Consider the following 17764-nt stretch of genomic DNA (forward strand, 5'->3'; position numbering starts at 1 on the left):
GCAAAGTTTGGCCAAGTGAGCAGTGGTCTTTTTATATATAAAGAAATAGAGGAATAGTGTCCATTTCCATACATAATTTCCAATTGTGTGTACACACTCGAGTTCCTAAATCGAAAGGCAAGTGACATGAATTCATCCATATATATATATTTGTTTAAGATTTGTTTGGGGCTTTTATGCCTTTTTATTTATAGGACAGTAGACTGACAGGAAATAGGGAGAGATATGGGGAGTGACACGCATAAGGTCATCGGGATCGGGACTCAAACCCATGGCACGCTGTGAGGGTGGCATTGCAGCATAGGACCTGGACCGCCACCCCGCGGCCCAGGCCAATTCATCAGACAGCAGTTTAACTAATCTGTGCTCAGTCAATTCTAGAGTGTGTGGATGGATGCATATATATAGGCAGCAAGAGCTTCACATTTAACTATAGCCGTACTCAGTCAATCCTGAACCGATTGTTAAAATGTAAAGTTCTCTATAATCTGTGAAGGGTCTATTTTCATTAGGCGTATCATGATTGTATTGTCTTCCCATCGAACGATATAAAGCGAAAAGGAAACATCAGCCTGTGACAGGGCACATATTACGCACGTACAGTATGGACAGACAGCCCTACTCACACCGGAGACTCGTGTTTCACTCTAAGACAAATATACATATTATAAATTTATATTCTAATATACTCATTTATATTATGATATCTCCATAAAAATGCAGTATGGAATTGTTTGCTGCCACAACCCTCTGAAGGACTCATAGGCAAAATGTATTGATAACGAAAGGTTGATCTTTTTTTGAGTGGTGCTAGCCACTCCTACACTTGACCGTGTGTGTGGGTCCGTCCGTCCGTCCTTCCTTTTTGAGCACGGCCTCAACAGCTGCAGCTGATTGCAACACAAAGATGCAACCAGTTACACTAATTAAACACAAACAGAAGTGCAACACAAAGGCACCACTCACTTCACACTGGGTGTGATTTTTTTTTACCTCTGCCCCTAAATGTTCAATGCTCTTCGGTTCTATTAGACTACAGAGCGATTAAAGATAAAGTCAGCCACATGATGATTTGTGACGGAATGCGCTCACTCACTCACACACACACACACACACACACACACACACACACACACACACACACACACACACACACACACACACACACACACACACACACACACACACACACACACACACACACACACACACACACACACAGTGGTTACACAATAATGACGCTGCGTGTCGGTGTCATCCATCTTTCTTCTCTGACCGTTAAGCCCTTAGGTACTTATACTGGTACCAGAATATATCAACTGTGAAATATCAAGTGAATTGTTGATTTGACATCCATCAAATGTATTCAGTTTGTATGTGTGTGAGACTCTGTGTCAGCAATGGAAAGCAAAGGAGCATAACAACAAAAAGTATCTTTGGTCATGAATCATTCTTGCAGATGTATACATACATACAGACATCCAACACACACATATGCACATGTACTACGCACATCTGTATAAACCTATACCATTAACCAAAACAGATAAAGTAACAAATTAGTAAATAAGAGCAGGTAAATATAGAAGCTAATAACCAGTTATATACTTCTTCCCCCATGACATATTCTGGGGTCTATGATGACGAGCAAGGGTCCATAAGCCCAAACAAACGTTTTTAATAATACAATATCAACCAAACATATTCCTCAGGTGGTGAAGCTTTCTTATATATTATTCAGCCTTCTCAGGATCTTGGAATGATTTCTTTTCCCCGGCAACTGTGGTTATATTTTCAAGGTGGCTGGATGTAGGAGGCCGCATTTCTTCACTCCTGGGCATTGGTGTAATAGGGCCTGTACTCCCTGGAAAGCTCTGCGCAATTTAGCAACCATCTCTGTCTGGTCTGCGTGTATGGATTCTCCAGTCGTTGTGTGTAATATTGCCAACCTGCATGGGCTACTTTGAGGAGAATGTCCCTTTTTCCAGGAAATAGTGGAATTTCACCACAACGGATCTTGGCTGGTCTCCTCTTCCATTCCGGTTGGCATGTAGTCCAACTGTAATGATTCTTTCAATAGTTGAGCTATTGCTTTTTCTGGGCGAGTGTTGCCGAATCCCTCTTCAACCCCAAAGATTCTGCAGTTTTCTCTGCGTTGTCTCGAGTCCATGTCGCCCACTTTATCACGGAGCCTATCTATTTCCTCTGTCAAAGCAGCCACCTTAGTTTCAAGATCCACCACTCTTGTCTGAATATATATTAGCTGAATCCTTCAGCTGAGTATTGTTGTTGAAGTTGTGTAATTCGCTGGATACAGCTTCCAAAGTTTTCTTCATAACATCAATTATTTTCAGAACATTTTGCTCTGATCTTCTGTTAGCGTCCATTAGCGTGGTCATCATGTCGGCGTCCTCGCCAGTTTTAGGCCGCAAATGCTTTGCCATCTTATCATGGTGGAAACTTGACAAAACCATGCCTAAACTACAGAATATCCAAAGTATATATATATATATATATATACATATATGTCACGGTTTGCAGAATGACTGGACCAAATGCAGAGCCACAAGCAGAATTGTTTCGAAATAGAGATTTATTAAAACATAAGTTAAGCTTACAACCAAAAGCAGTAGTTGCACGCAGTAAACAGCAAGCCTGAAAATGCTAACTTGTCTGAAGCACAAAACAACTAACCAGAAAACTCATGGCAGGGAGTTGCAGGCAGTAAACAGCAAGCCTGAAAATGCTAACTTGTCTGAAGCACAAAACAACTAACCAGAAAACTCATGGCAGGGAGTTGCAAGCAGTAATCAGGAAGTCCAAAGATTCAAAGTCTTTAGGAGCACAAAAACGAAGAACAAGAAAACTCCACAGCAGATCACATGAACAACAAAGTATGTATGTACTATCAAATGAGTGTGTGCAATGAGTCCAGCTTTATAGGGAGCAGATTGATTGGAGAAGTGTTCACAGGCTTGTAATGGGCATGGCACTGCTGGGCTGATGAGGGAGTGGGGACAGGTGTGTAACCAGGACTGAGAGAAGGAATGGAAAGAGGGAGTGGCCAAAGAGGAGACACGGTCTGTGGGGGGGCAGACGTCTCAGGCAGGAACTCTGCAGCACACGTCTTCACATGTCGTTGCTCCTCCTCGATCTCTAAGGAGGGGTGCTCTCAGTAAACTGTGTTGTTTGGGTTTCTTTGCTCACATGTAATTTCAGCTATCTTATTTGTTAGTTTCATTATGTATTGTGTGTTGATTACTGACATTTAATAATTTTGTATTTGCAACTGTACTAATTGTTTTTGTATGTTTTTTGTGTGGACCCCAGGAAGACTACAGTAGCTGGTTGCTATGGCACCAGCTAATGGGGATCCTTAATCAAATCAAATCAAATCAAACTTAGATTATTGAACCAACTGATGCACATTTCCATTTTTATGTAGCGCCAGCAGTTGTGATGCCATAGCCTGAGAGGACGTTTGAGTGAATGTGTTGCGCTGACTGATTCAGTCAGTGACGACGCATTGAATTCTATGGCATTGCGAACTCCCCATTTGCTTAAAGGACAGCCAATGAGGAGAAAAGTCAAGAACTACTAGCGCAGCGACTGAATATAGACCAGCTTACTCCACAAGCTGGTAAAAGCTAAAAGGATAACACAAAAAGTGAGACTCAGTAAGAGAGAACTCGCTTGCTTGGATCATTTCTATATCAATAGCTACTTTCAATAGCTTCTTGTTGTCCAACATTCTTTTTCCACCTCTTCTGTTTCAATAGAGATGGTTCTGAGGCTAAAGCTTAATCTATACTCAAACACACAACAAGAACAGATTATCACGGTCACTATGTGACACATCACAAAACATTGTTATCAGTAATCCGTTCTTTTTGGGAAGCGACATGCGATGGAGTATAAATATATATATGATATATATAAATGAGGTACTACACTGGATGGGGTGGAGGAGGTGGCGAAGGTGAGAACAGTGAGGAACCTGGAAGCGGTCATGGTCAACACCTTCCACCCCCTCGACGAAGGGAAAGTAGAGAAAGTGAGCAAGCAAACCTCCGGTAGAAGTGCAATAGACTTGGTCAGTCCTTCTTGCCATGAGGACATACATATGATGGTCAATCAATAGACTAATAACTATGGAGTAACACCGGTACAATTACTGTACAGACACTGACTCTGACATACTGCACGGAGACTGTAATACCATCAGTGTATTCTATTCCTCAATAAAACTGTAGTGTGCGGTTATTGTACTGTCAATACTGTTGACACTGTATTGATATCAGTGTATTCTATGATTGTGTGTATTTGTTTACACTCAGTGCTTGATAATGCAATGACTGTTATTGTGTGTATTTGTTTCTGCATAGTGCAGGATACTGTATTGAGTGTACTGTATACTGTCGTATACTGTCATTTTCTCCGATGGTGTTTTTGTGATGCTGTTTCTAGCTAGCTATTGTGTACCTACTCTAGCTTTACAGCAGAAACGTCTGCCTGCCCAAATGAGCTCTTACCTGTTCCTGAAAGACTGCCCCCCCCGACATATCTGCTTAACGAAAGATGGACACAAATCACCTCCCCCTAACAACTACTCCAAACGTGTCCATACTGTTGGAGTGTCACAAATTGCATGTACATTTCTGTTTAAGAGTGCTGCCACGGTGATTAGGCGATTGCTATTGCTTAACAAAAGACTGGACAAGTGGGCAGGCAGGGCAGCAATTCACGCCCTCAACACCTTCACTGAAATGAGTCACATTAAAGTTCTTTGTCTCCTAGCGTTTGACAGATATTTAACTGAAGGTTTGAACTACGATTCAATTATCGACATAAGTGCAAGCCCCATCGTCTTATGCTGTAGACTACCCGTTTGAACATTATTTGATTTGTTAACTTTCCTGTTGTAGGCTGCTCACAATTTTGAAATTTATTCAATAATCTGTGCAGGACGTCATTCACTTTTATCTGTCCTTAATGCTGCTGTGCTTCTATGAGAATATAAATCACAAGCTACATTGATTATATTTGCATATTGTATTTTTCAAAATTTTCTTGCATTAAGTTGTACTGTTGCTGTACAGTACTTCTTTTACACTGTATCTGTACGTACCTGCTGTGCTGCCTCTGGTGAATGAATTTCAACAAGGTCTATCAAAATGAGGGTGAATGTAGGAATGTTGTTTGGGCTTAATTTTAAAGCTTAAAAATGTCATGCCTATATCTGATCTCACAGCATATGCCATTTTCAATTGGGTGCATTCTATGAATTTTTAAGGGATTTTCATAGCCTGGGTGGATTCACAAAAGGCACTTGATAGACTAATAGGGTTTCACAGCTGTCAAACATCGGAACCATGGAACATTTCACCATGGTACTCTGTTGCACAATATGCCACAATTAGCTCACAGACAGTGTCACACCTACTCGATCTCATTAACTGCATTAATAGCTTCACAGACATTTTTGAAAACGGCTGTTTTAGAGACTGATGATGCATACCTTCATATCAATCACATATGAATCACTCCCTAAAAACTGCTCTCTAGAAACTCTGAAACCTGTCAGGGAAATGTGATGCCACAATCTCTTATTAGTGCTCAAGCTGTGCTTCTAAATACAACATTTCACAGACTGTAGGGACAACATGACTAAGTTGTTTACCAGAAGAAATAAGTCATTTTTAGGGGAAGAGCAGAGCAAGCTGAGAATTGTTTTTGTGTCAAGGATTCAAACGCCTTCTCGATAATCCAGTCAAGTTTAATGACTCATGTATACAGCATATGGTGCCATTAGTTCAGTTGCTACAATTGCTTTTGGTCGTTGGCATGTAGCGTTGAGGTTTTGTTATATGGTCCACACTGACCCCACTGAGCATTTTTCGGGCTATTAGACGTCTAAAATACGTCTAAGGGCTAGGCTAAAACGGGGTTATAATTGGTCTAACAGTGAAAGTTTTTTAGCGGGTTGATTAGCTGTTTTTTAAGCGTCTATTTATAGACCGTCTATATTATAGACGTTGAAATGACGTCTATAATATAGACGTCTATATATAGACGCTTAAAAAACAGCTAATCAACGTCTAGGCTAAGCCTAGACCGCTAAAAAACTTTCACTGTTAGACCAATTATAACCCAGTTTTAGACGGAGGTCTAATAGACGACTATGGCTCAGTGGGACAGTCTGTCACTTTTTAGGGCACTGGGGATATGACCATTGTACTAGATCACCTGCTGGAGACACAGACCTGAGGTTGTAGACCAGGGATCTTAATAAGATGGCCAGAGTGGTATTAGATTGTGACCATGGCTAAGGCTGGATGACATGATGACACTGACATGGCAAATCTCTCCACAAAGGTTTCACACAAGTCTGTTGATAACTTTTGGAGATATCCTGCTAGACAGACAGACAGACAGAATGAGGCAAAAACAAGATTTATTGTACCCAGTAGTGATGTGCGGGTCAGGTTTTTTCATGAGCCGCCCCGCCCCGCCCCGCCACGGAACCCAACCCGCCTCAACCCGCCCCGCGAACCCATATATAAATCTATGGCTCAACCCGCCCGCGACCCGCGGTCGAAAAAAAAAGATAATCATCATCATAATAGCTCAGATTTATATAGCGCTCTTTTAAGTACCCAAAGTCGCTTTAAATGTCTACAGTAGCTCAACATTGTCATGGGCTAAATAAACAAGCATGTTGTTCAAAATAGTTTTTTTTTTTTGCGTGAAGAGAGCGGCTGACCTGCTCACCCGCAGCCCGCATAATTGCCTCTGAAATCCTGACTCGACCACCCGCGGGTTGACCCGTGGGACCCTCGGGTTACGGGTCGGCCCGCTCATCACTAGTACCCAGGCATTAGATAGCCATACTGTGTGTGTGTGTGTGTGTGTGTGTGTGTGTGTGTGTGTGTGTGTGTGTGTGTGTGTGTGTGTGTGTGTGTGTGTGTGTGTGTGTGTGTGTGTGTGTGTGCGTGCGCGCACGCGCGTGCCTACCTGCCTGCCTGCCTGCCTGCCTACGTGCTTACGTGCTTGCGTGTGTGTGTGTGTGTGTGTGTGTGTGTGTGTGTGTGTGTGTGTGTGTGTGTGTGTGTGTGTGTGTGTGTGTGTGTGTGTGTGTGTGTGTGTGTGCGTGCGCGCACGCGCGTGCCTACCTGCCTGCCTGCCTGCCTGCCTACGTGCTTACGTGCTTGCGTGTGTGTGTGTGTGTGTGTGTGTGTGTGTGTGTGTGTGTGTGTGTGTGTGTGTGTGTGTGTGTGTGTGTGTGTGTGTGTGTGTGTGTGTGTGTGTGTGTGTGTGTGTGTGTGTGTGTGTGTGTGTGTGTGTGTATGTCCTTCCTGCCAACTTTTTCTCTGAGGTTATAATTATTTTCAAAGTTAAGATTGATAGCCATTACCCACTGCAATTCGTTTCTGGCCACAGGTGTGCTTTATCTATTTTTGTCACTGTCTTTCTCTCTCACACCCACACACACCCCCACACACACACACGCGCGCACGCACGCACGCACGCACGCACGCACGCACGCACGCACGCACACACACACACACACACACACACACACACACACACACACACACACACACACACACACACACACACACACACACACACACACAGTTGAATATAATCCAGAACTATATCTATATATCTATATCTATAACTACTAATAATTGCTCCAGTTGACTGATCCAAAACGTATCCTGTGTCAATCAGTAGAAGGATAAATCCCAGCTGTCTTTACTGGCATTACTAGCATGTTATGCCAATTCAAAGCACTATTATTACTATCAACAGGACCTTCCAAGAGGCTGGTTTTCCAGGTCACCACCTGCAACACTGTACATGGACAATGCAAATACACAATCACACACAGCCATACTGTGCCATACATGCCCCCACCTCCACACACACAATAATTGCAGGCTATTTATTTAGCCTTTATTTAACCAAGTAAATGAATTGAGACCCAGTTCTCATTTTCAATAATGACCAGGGCCACGTGTCACTCAATATCTAAGGGATAATGTGCTAGTCAGTTATTATGATCAAATAGCTGCATGACATGCAGGGAGGTGAAGCAGAGGGTGATTTATCCCCCTGAAGCATGGTCATTTTCTCATAACTAACTGACACCTGATTTAAACTCGGTAGCACATTTCGTCGTGCACCTAAAATAGGTGATCTGCAAGCTCACATCACGACACCAGTGCACAGCATGAATCAGGCCTGACTCAAATTGTTATCTCGCTTATACCACGGCTAACTTCTCCATTATTGACAAATAATGGAGACTGCAAAAACAGAAAAATCTTCCTTGTTTCCTGTTAATGAATTAATTAACTGTCACTAGGTGCTGCTAATTAGAACCGGATTTGTTCATGTCAATGAATTATAAATACATTTTAAATACATTCTGCAGTATGGAGTGTGCGTTGATATATTTTTTGCTGTGAACAAATTCTACATGTCCGTTCTCATTAGTAGTGTTAAGACTTAATGTACTTCTACGTATTTGCCCTCTGGCATTTTGTTCAGTGCCATAATACAACCTAAATAAATAAAATAATTAAATAAAAGAACTGTCCGTGAGACTGAAAAGTCTTAATTCCTGGTGGGCAGGGACAGAGGCTGCAAATAAAGACAACCTAAACAAAGACAACAAAAACTTGTACTATGCAGCTTCCAGGTGCATGGCCTCCGCCGTCATTATTGCCAGTATTGCCATGGCAACGTCTTCCCAGACAATGGGAATGCCCTTCAGCCCCGCACTTCATGACTACTGTGCCTGCAGCGCATGCACTGTGTTGTAAAGAGCAGCTCACTTAAATAAATACATCCAGATTCAGATTGTCATTAATCTGCGTTATTATTATCACCAAGGACAGGTCACTCGCGGCACAGTCCGGTCTTCGAGTCGGTCAGTGTCTCTCTCTGTTGGTTCTAAGACCTGGCTGTTTTGGTTTTATATTATGCTGCTGCTATCCTAATGAAATGGATCAAGGATGAGCAGCTAGTTAATTAATGTTGTATTGATTTGTATAAATGAGCTATTCCGGCATTGAATTGGAATGTGCTCTGTTGAAACTTCTTTGGCTGTTAAAGACTGATTTGTGCATCTGCTACTGAAAGTAGCAGATCTACAAGCTCACAAACATGTAATACCATATTGTGAGCTTGTAGACCTGCTACTTTCAGTGCCTGCCGGCCGGCGACGTGTTGCGCAACCAGACTTGAGCTGATGCATAAATGGAAAAATAAATATCAAATCCACATCGGTAACATTGTGTAATAATGTGGTGATGTGAAGCGTTGTAAGCTTATAGATCAGTTACCTCATGCATCTCTTTAAATGCATCTCTAATTTAAATGATGCAAAATGTCACTGGCCCCGATTCACAAAGAGGGTCGTAAATATGGGGTAAATAAAGTTCGTAAAGGAGGTTGTATTTTTGGTACTCACAAACTGACGTGCAATTCTCAAAGGGGTTCGTATATCATCACAGAGACGTGCGTATGACCAGGTCTATATTATAATGACAGCCAGCTGGGCGTGAAGATCCCGAGAGGTTCATTTACATTGCTGCACGCCCCATTTTGCACCATAAAAGGCGTGAACCGTGACTCAGCAGTTTGTCTCTGATCAAATCTGTCACTTTACTGAACAGTGTTGCCATGTCCGCTTATTATAAGCGAATTTGGGCTTATTTTTCTGTAAAGTTGCTTGTAAATATTGGTAGCTGTGGGGTGAGGTTTTTTGGGCTTGTTTCTAAAGTGTAGTTCATTATTTGGGCTTGCTTCACAATTGTTCAATTATTTTAACCGGTGGTTCTCAAATATTTTTATGTCATGGACCCCCAAGTTAATATGTAGGCTAATTTATCCCTATAAGCCCCATCTGAAAATGTGTTGTGCCAGCTGGAGCCCCTTACCAGATTTGTGTTGTTAGAATGTTTAAAAAATCTTCCAAATATTCCACATTTTATTTCAAGTTTTTTTTTTGTAAATAGCAGATCTACAAGCTCACAACGCATCACGAAGCGCTTTGAGCTTGTAGATTGGCTTGTAGATCGGCTATCTCCAATGTATATGTCACAGGGTGTTTGGAGAGCCAGGGTGATTGAAGACAGAGCGCTTGTTTTTAGGCACGGGGCTTCGGGGCGATGCGGGGCTTTTCGAGACAGGGTTTATTAGAGAGGCTCGCGAGGAGGAGGAGGAGAAGGAGGACGCGGCGCTGCGAGGCGGGGGTTTATTACTCGAGGCTCGCGAGGAGGAGCTCCTCCTCCTCCTTCTCCTTCTCCTCCTCCGAGGAGGAGAAGGAGAACGCGGCGCCAAGAGGCGGGGCTTTGATGCGACGCGGACCTGTCTTTTGTTGTTCCCCCCCACATAGCAACCAGGAAGCTACGCTAGGGGAACGCTGAACACACGTTCACACGCACACGCTTGTCCATGACTGAGGCGCGCCGACTTAGTAGAGCTTGAGGCCGAGGAGGCGCGCCCTCGCGCCTCAAGGCGCGAGTGCCCGCGCTGACCGGCCGATGCTCTACTAGTCGACACAGCGCCGTTCGAGTTGTAAACCGATAGGGACAGAATAGTTCTTTTCATGGATCACTGTGTGTGTGTGTGTGTGTGTGTGTGTGTGTGTGTGTGTGTGTGTGTGTGTGTGTGTGTGTGTGTGTGTGTGTGTGTGTGTGTGTGTGTGTGTGTGTGTGTGTGTGTGTGTCAGGGAGAAACAAAAACAAAAGCCAGCAGAACACAATAAAAGTATCTTAACAGTCCATTGAAAGCATGAGCGCATGCGCATGCGCGTGCGCGCGCGTGTGTGTGTGACTGTGTGTGTGTGTGTGGTCACGGCCGTATGCTTGTGCACAAGCCTGGCTTGTGGCTCCCTCTAGTGTTCCTTCTACACAATTGCTGGGTGGGTGGTAAAAACGAGCGAGCCTTCTTCAATCACCCTGGTTCTCCATTCACCCTGTAACATATACACTACAGTATATCATTTCAATGTATACAGTGTATATATATATATAGGTTTACAGTTCTCATATGGCTAGCTTCTTTTGGGCTTATTTTCATAGACCTGGTTGCTTATTTCTCTCACAACATCTGGCAACACCGGAGCTGGGAGTTTAACTTCTCGTCCAAACTTACAGATGTCGGCCGCATTGCCTTGACACTGACAGAGAACTTGAACATCCCACTATTGCACGATGGATCAGCTGAACGTAATGTGTAATGTTTACAAGGTTTAACCCCGCCAGCAAATAATAGACTAATAACCTGGAAATATTTTTTTTTTCTTTTTTTCTATTGAACATTGCTCACGTTTACCGAGGTGAAAAGATGATGTTGAAAATAAATCCAGGGCATGCAAGTGGAACGCTGCTATCCGATTATGGACCAGAGCTTATTGATTACTTATTGATTAAATTAGTTATTTTTTTATTAATATATCACTGTCCTACATCGGAATGTGGAATGGATCTTCTGGACACAGCTTTCATCCACTATAGTTTCCTCATCAGATGGTAAAATGTATTAGGCTGTTGTGTGTGGCGTTCATGTGATCAATATACAGTAGATTAGCCTACTGTAGGCTATTAGCCTACAAATTATTTTTTTAAGGCATTTCATTAAGGCATCATAGCCTATTTTCATCATTACGTGACACTTTGGCTGAGATGGCCCGCTGGCAAACACACTGAGGGACCTAATAATTCAGCTCTAAATGCAACTGATAGCCTAGAAAATAAATAAAAAGCGGAATCTACATCATGTCTATATTATGCATAGGCTACAAGCAATACATCGTTTGACTTTTTTTTTATTTATATATATATATGTGTTGACAAATGTTTTATTTGAGGTTTGCCACTGTTGTAATTGATTTTGGCATGAAGAATAAAGCATTCTAAAGACATACGCACATTTCAGCCCTGGCCTCGGGGCTGACCTGAGAACGTGCGCACCTGACGCACAAAACACAGACCAAAAAACTTTCATGAATCTGACTGCAGGTGTAGGATATGTCTTAAATGCCGGTACGTACAAAGTATGGTCGTAAATCGCTTAGTGAATCGGGGCCAATGATCAGAAAGTGTCCTGTCACCTGTATTCACCGTCAATCACGATCATGTGCTACCTTTTGCATTCATCAAAAGGGGCAGAGTAAATCAAATCACTTGACATTATCTTGACATTGGTTTATGTCTGAAATCAATACCATAAAAAGGAGGAGATACAAAGTACAAACTTGTTCTCCACAGTTAATAAAACATCAACTGATGCACAAACTTGGACATTATCATAAGTGTTGTTTCTTGGAGTCACTGGATGTTTCGGGTCTTGCAACAGACACCCTGCTCCAGGCGACCCGACCAAGGCTGATCAGACCCCGGCCTGTGTCCAAGTGGCATGCTACTGCCCTCACTATCTCTTGGGGGCTTGGGGTGGCTGGTGAGACGTTAGCAGCAGGTGATGGCGACGCTAGGAGGCTCTAGGCACTGTGGGTTGCCTCCGGGCTTGGCTCCTCCTCCGTCTGACCAGAAGTGAGCCTTCTTCTGTGCGTTGCGTCGTCGTTGCTGCTGGGCATAAACATCTCATTTTGCCTTGATGGATTTACTGCTGTCTGTAGCTTTTGGAAGAAGTGGTTTGGGCTGCCAACCTTCTCCACCCCGGGTCGCCGTCTCTCTGTCTCTCCAGATGTCACCACACTCTTCGTGGTCGTCACCCAGTCTGTTCCTGGTTGTCACTGGTACTCCCACTCCCACAACAATAACTGCTATTCATTCACTTGATCTTCCTCCTCCATATCCTCTACACCAGCATTAATTCTCTCTCCTTCTTCCCCGCCTCTTCCTCTCCAACCCTGTCTCTTTTTCCCATGGGATGTGGCACTCTACCAATCCCCTAGTCACTCAACGTAATATGTGGCATCCGGTGCCCGTGGGTAAGGAAGCAGGGTGCCACAGAGGGTGCCAGCACCACCAGAGGTGACACCCCACAAGTTAGGAGCTTTGGCAGAGAAGGGAAGCCATGGTGTCACTCTACTAATCAGCCAGAAACTCCACTGCACTGCAGGGAGCCAATAAATACTCTTACTGTGCATGCATGCATGCATAAACTTGCACACACTAGCGCAGGTTAACAGCACACACACACGCACGCACGCACGCACGCACGCACGCACGCACGCACGCACGCACGCACGCACGCACGCACGCACGCACGCACGCACGCACGCACGCACACACGCACACACGCACACACACACACACACACACACACACACACACACACACACACACACACAGGCGTGTGAGGACATCTGTCTGCTTCTATTGATCCGACTGTAACATAGTTTAGCACAGCTGAACCTCAGGATTCAAGATTCAGGGGTAAACGTTCTCTTAATTTTGGTTCAGTAAACTCCTCATGCATCACTGATTGGGATGAAAAATGTAATGAGATGAAAAGAGACATGCATTTATCTTAGGTAATTTCTGTCAGCTTCTCTCATCCAACAACTAATCATCCAGAGAAAGCACAGCGGGATAGAGGAGCTATAGCGGAGCAGATAAGTGCTACGATCTTTCAATTTATGATACAAGCGTGAAAATTGGCATGAGCAGTCTCCATGGGTCACTTGACAAGAAAATTGTCCGAGGCAGTTGTAATTTCAAGATGGCGGCCATTTTTCAAGATGGCCGACACCTTAGTGTGCAGTTAAGTGATATGATGGTTTATTTGGTGATACAAGCATGAAAATTGGCATGAGCAGTCTCTGTGGGTCACTTGACAATAGGCCACCCACAGCTACTTGAAATTTCAAGATGGCGGCCATTTTTCAAGATGGCCAACACTTTAGTGGAGCAATTAAGTTATATAATGGTTTATTTGGTGATACAAGCATGAAAATTGGCATGAGCAGTCTCTGTGGGTCACTTGACAATAGGCCACCCACAGCTACTTGAAATTTCAAGATGGCGGCCATTTTTAAAGATGGCCAACACTTTAGTGGAGCAATTAAGTTATATAATGGTTTATTTGGTGATACAAGCATTACAATTGGCATGAGCAATCTCTAAGGGTTGCTTGACAAGAAAACACTCCCAGCCACTTGAAATTTCTATTTTCAAGATGGCCACCCCCTGGATCCTCAAAAGATACATTTTCTCATAGAAATGTATGTATTTTTTTTCATTAAGGACAATTATACGATTATTGTTATTATGCTAAAGAACAACTTTTAACACATCACAATACAGTTGTGTTGATTTGTTGATCATAGATAGATTAGATAAGAGTGAATATCTGCACTACCAGGGCACACTGGTGATATCACTGCTGTTAAACTCAGAGTGGGGTTCAATGTCAGCTAATTGAAAGTTAGTATCCCAAATGCTGTCTAATTTACCCCAAAACAATTAGATAGCCGCACCTGAATTGACAGGTTGTGCCAGCGCGGGAGAGCCGAGCCAAGGTTAATGGGGTTTTAGTTAACCGGATGGTGTACAGATCGCACGGGATTTAAATGGCATTGGATGAACGATCGGACTAAGTGTAGGGTTAAGGCACGAACTTAGTTGTATCCCATACATCAAAGTGCTTGGTAAAAGGTGGTAAAAGGATAAACCCCTCGCCACATGGGACGTGTGTGATGAGGTGTCAAACACATTTGCAACACTCAGCGAATGTCCCTCTGCAGTGGAGGATAGTGACCTGCAAGCTTTGGAGAGATTTGTTGTGCTCATGTATGACAGGTCCAGCGATGTCACAACTGTGAACGAGGCCAGGCTTGATCTCTTTGCCAGAAAGCAAAGACATTATGACTTGATCCCACCAACTCAAGCAGCACTCAAAGAGCATGCCAAACGTGCTTCTTATGAGGCTGGATACGTGTGGGGACAGGCATTGAAGTGACATCCACAAATGCCGAGCCCATCTGACTGGGGATGGGTGGAACAGGACGAGAAGTGGAAAGTCTTCTGGACTCCACTTCCACCTATTGCGGAGAGTTGTTGGGAGTTGACCAAATGTGGGTGCACCAAGGCATGTACTGGAAGGTGTAAGTGCTTCAAATATGGACTCAGTTGCACATGCCTATGTAGTTGCCCCTGCTAGAACCTATTTGCATGTTTATTTTGCCAGAGTTTTTCCCCGTTGTCCTCTTTGTTTTCAAGTGTAGGCCTATGGCTCGGCTTCCCCTCGCCACATCGGTGCATCATGTTTTACTTTGTCACCAGTCTATTAGTGTGTAATTTTCAGTTGTTACTTTGTAACATTGCTTCCACTGCTTTCCACTGCCATACGTAACAGTGAAGCACATTTTCAGTTTAGTTCCTTACTATAGTTTGTCATGGTTCCGTGGCTACTGCCATTCAGTATTAGCCATTGCTCAATTATAATTTTGGAGCACTGTCCGTTCAGCACCACAACTGTGCTAATCAGCACCTCAACTGTGCTAATTTATTAGTCATATTTTTTGTTCCCCCATCTCTTAGTATTTATTTGACACATGTAATGGCTGTTAGTTTAAAAAAAAAAAAACTCCCTTGTGACTGTTACCGTGTCGTGGTAAGGGAGCTTGAGTACCTCAGTGAACCCTGAGAGCTATGCCAGTGGGAGGCAACTCCTGACAGGTTTTACCAAACTGGACAGGTCGTGGGCGAGGAGTCAGACAAAACACAGTCAAACAACCTCTCTTGACAGAGCTTTTTGAGGAACCCAATACATTTCTATGAGAAAAGGTATCATTTAAAGATCCACATGGCGGACGAAAGTCATCTTGAAATTTCAAGTGGTGGTTGTGGGGTTTCTTGTCAAATGACCTTTTGAGACGGCTCATGGCAATTTTCATGCTTGTATCACCAACTAAATGATTTCTTAAGCTTAACTGTGGTGGTTTTTCATCTTAAAAAATGGCCGCCATCTTGAAATTTAAAGTAGCTGTGGGTGGCTTATTGTCAAGTGACCCACAGAGACTGCACATGCCAATTGTCATGCTTGTATCACCAAATGAACCATTATATAACTTTAATACTCCACTAAAGTGTCGGCCATCTTGAAAAATGGCCGCCATCTTGAAATTTCAAGTAGCTGTGGGTGGCATATTGTCAAGTGACCCACAGAGACTGCTCATATCAATTTTCATGCTTGTATCACCAAATAAACCATTATATAACTTAATTGCTCCACTAAAGTGTTGGCCATCTTGAAAAATGGCCGCCATGTTGAAATGTCAAGTAGCTGTGGGTGGCCTATTGTCAAGTGACCCACAGAGACTATTCATGCCAATTTTCGTGCTTGTATCACCAAATAAACCATCATATCACTTAACTGCCCACTAAGATGTCGGCCATCTTGAAAAATGACCACCATCTTGAAATTACAACTGCCTCGGACAATTTTCTTGTCAAGTGACCCATGGAGACTGCTCATGCCAATTTTCACGCTTGTATCATAAATTGAAAGATTCTGCCAGAAAAAAAGCATTTAGCCGCTCCGCTACTAAACAGCGGGTGTCATACACCAAAAATAACTGATCTACAAGCTTGGTTGTATCGACGTGTACATTGGCACGCGACCAGGCCTTAGTAAACACGTTTTAGGAGATACAGTATCCAAATTTGTGAATACACACATCTCTAGTCTGGACTGGAGTATTTTTTTAAGGCAAGGAGTTACACTGGAATTTTAAACTTTGACGTAGGTCACTGTAATTAATTAATTTATTATTCTGTATTTTCACCTCTCTTGAGCTCAGTTTTGCCATTCTGCTTAAGTTGCTTAATGTTAGGGCTGTCAAATGATTACAAGTTTGAATCTGATTATTCACTGATTAATAATTAATGAATTAGTCACGATTAATCACCATTCGTAACTACACCTCTACATATTTTTGTGGGAACGGAAAGATAAAAAATTACTCTCTAGATTATTTTATTCTCTCTCTCTCTCTCGCTCTTTCTCTGTCTCTCTCACTCTCACCCTGTGATTTGAGCCGCTACGCAAATTGCATTGCCTTTTCTGACAATAACCGACTTGTGTTTTTTCCCCATCCAGATTCTCTTTCCATCTCGTTTGGATCATTGTGTGGATCTATCAGCCTATCATCTATCAGATAATAGAGGAGCTGGTCATTCTGCGCATGCGTGTAATTGCGTAAATTATTTTCTCTCTCTATATATATATAAATATATATATACTGTAAGAAAGGGATGGACCTTCCATAAGGAAGGGACTGCACACTCCAGAGAACAGAGATGGACAACTTACTTCTGCATAAAGTGATTAGCACGACGCGTTTCGCCGTGAGCTTTGTCAGGTGCTAGCACGGCGAAACGAAACTTTATGCAGTAGTAAGTTGTCCATCTCTGTTCTCTGGAGTGTGCAGTCCCTTCCTTATGGAAGGTCCATCCCTTATGTATATATATGTATTAGGGGTGGGACGATATATCGATACTTTCTCACGCAATAAATAATCGATATACTGCCGTTTTCTTTTTTTGTGATACGTTGTTTTTTCGACTCCGTATTTGTGTAAAGATGATTTTGAACTGTTTGGTGCTATTTTAAGAGTTTATGAATTGAATACAAGGACTATCGTGATATATCGTTGGTGAAATTGCATGCAATATATCGTGATAGCCTATCGCAATATATCGCAATATATCGAATATTGTGATGTTATCGTTATCGAGGGCCTAATATCGCCACAGATATCGTATCGTGAGATACCCATATC

The 17764-nt window shown here is 42.9% G+C and overlaps 1 protein-coding gene across 1 annotated transcript in view; it reads right to left on the bottom strand.

Annotated features, from left to right (window-relative positions):
* Positions 1-17764, bottom strand: part of cacna1ea (calcium channel, voltage-dependent, R type, alpha 1E subunit a) — a 193784-nt gene that overhangs the window by 155653 nt on the left and 20367 nt on the right. The window lies entirely within an intron of this gene.

This window comes from Gymnoscopelus braueri (genome assembly GCF_963280865.1).
Source record: "Gymnoscopelus braueri genome assembly, chromosome: 6".
NCBI lineage: Eukaryota > Metazoa > Chordata > Actinopteri > Myctophiformes > Myctophidae > Gymnoscopelus > Gymnoscopelus braueri.